The following is a 2,459-nucleotide window of genomic DNA, read 5'->3' as shown; positions in this document are numbered from 1 at the left end:
CAGCGCCAGGGACACTGAGACTACAATTCCCAGAAGGCCACGCGCCGAGACGTAGCACTTAACCAATGGAAGCTAGCGCCAGCCCAACGTTGACCAATCGGGGAAGGCCTGGCCTCTGGTCTAAGGGAGTGCAAACCACTCACAGGTCTTGTTTAAGGATCAGGTCTGGGTACCAGCAGAGGTCAGTTTACATTCCGTTACCTGCGGGTGCGGGCATCACTTGGGCTCCGAGTTCCCCGGAAAATAATCCTTCTGCCCTGACGACTGAGTTCAGGGTATATATGCATCTGCACAGTGAGGTGAGCGCGCAGCAGCAAGGTCTTGGTGTTAGAGTTGGTCAATCTGACCTGCTGCTGGATCCCCCCCCCCAGACAGGGTTTCTCTGTATAGCCCTGGCTGTCCTGGAACTCACTTTGTATTTCTGATTCCTGCCCAGTCTGGTGTACAGAGTGAGTTCCAGGACAGCCAGGGCTACAAAACCCTGCCTTGAGAAGGGAAAGAAAGAAGGAAAGAGAGAAAGAGAAAAAGAAAGAAAGAAAGAAAGAAAGAAAGAAAGAAAGAAAGAAAGAAAGAAAGAAAGAAAAGAAAAAGAAGGAAGAAAGAAAAGAAGGAAGAAAGAAAGAAAAGAAGGAAGGAAGGAAGGAAGGAAGGAAATAAACAATGGGTGCTTGCTAGTTTTCACTAGGTTGATGATGTAATAGAAAAAGACCAAAAATACACTATACCCTTAAAGAGACAGAGACTATCAGGTGTAGAACAGCAGGCTCTGCCCTTCCTCCACTATCCCCACTCCCCAGTGCTGGGATATTGAACCTAGGTCTTTATGCAGGAGAGGTAAGTGCTCTATTACAGACCTGCAGTCCAGCAAACAGCAGGTCCTTTTATTCTCATCCTCCCTTCTCTATCTCTCCCTCCTTTCAGCCTAGTAGTTTTCTTTGTTCTCTCCTGGCATCTTCCCCACCAGTCTGACAATGACAGTAGTGTCATAACTGGTGCTCTGATTCTGGGCTGGGCATTTCTAGGTTCTTGGCCTCTTTTCCAAAGAATTGAATTTAAGAGCTTACAGAAAAAAGTAAGATAATGTTATTTGAATAAAAGTGAAATTACAAATTATGTAGGTACACTATTAAAGATTGACAATGAGTTATGGGAGTGAAGATTCTCAGTGTCCAGATTATTGCTCAGGGCTTCCTTTTATAGGGCTCAGGAGAAGGGGGTGCTGATTACTAGATACGTAGTTTGGGTGGTTCTCTACTCTGACTGATAGAGTAGGTCATATATTCGTTTTCTCTACTGTGCATGTCCTTTTTATAATGCATCTGATTTTAAACATAAGTGTGCCCTTATGTATCAGCATAAGGTGGTAAATAGGAAGGTCTCCCTAAAAGTAACAGAGGACACAGTTTTCCTTTCTTGTGTATGCATCTGAAACTAGTTCAGGCCAGATCAGCTTTTCCACTCTTCATACACAGACAATGCTGAGAATATTCTTGAACAGAAACTGTCTAATCTGAACATTGCCAAGGACAGGAAAACTTATACTACTGTTCAGAGACGGAAGTATGGGTAGCCTGATGTAGCTAGAAGTTCTGAGGTTACTGGAGGCATTGTTTGGAGAGGTGTGTGTGTATAGTATGTGACACTGAAGGCTCCCACGTGTGTTACTGCAAGAGGACTGTGTGTTCATAATCTCAAATCAAATAGGGGATGGGAGGTCTTAGTGTAGTAAACTATCTCCTATGCTCACCTGCCTCAGAATCAAGCAGTGCAGTGGGTTTGAATGAGATATTTCCCCGTAGTCTCAGGCATTAGAACAGTTGGGGATGATGCTCTTTGGGGTGCAACCATGCTGGAGGAAGTATGACACTGGGACCTGCCGGAATCCTCGCAGTCACCAGAGCCAGCAAAGTAATGATCCACAGGAGGTAAAAGGGTAGCTCAGGCACAACAGGACTAAGTAGTTAGTGTTGGTTCAAACTTCGGAAGTCTGACCCCCAAATAGTTTATTTTAGGCACAGCACAATTTGGTGAAAACTTTGATGGTGATAAACCTGATCAGGCAGGTTGTGTTTGATGGAGCCACCAGTGTAGAGTTGCCACAACACCAATAAAACATGGTGATTGTTAGAAATTGGCTAACAGCCACTCAAGCTATTGGCAGCTTCTCTCATGTTGCAGCAGCCACTGTAGAAGCTATTCAAAAACCTTTTCAAAAAGGGTCTTATTTTGAATTTGGAAATAAAAGACATTTGAAAAATGAATGCAAAAGTATTCTAGTAATCCTGCCTCTTTTTTTTTTTTCACTGTTTTTTTTTTATTACGTATTTTCCTCAATTACATTTCCAATGCTATCCCAAAAGTCCCCCATACCGCCCCCCACTTCCCTACCCACCCATTCCCATTCTTTTGGCCCTGGCATTCCCCTATATTGGGGCATATAAAGTTTGCAAGTCCAATGG

Source organism: Mus caroli, chromosome 7 (assembly GCF_900094665.2).
Source record: "Mus caroli chromosome 7, CAROLI_EIJ_v1.1, whole genome shotgun sequence".
NCBI classification, from domain to species: Eukaryota; Metazoa; Chordata; class Mammalia; order Rodentia; family Muridae; genus Mus; species Mus caroli.
This window is presented reverse-complemented; position numbering follows the sequence as displayed.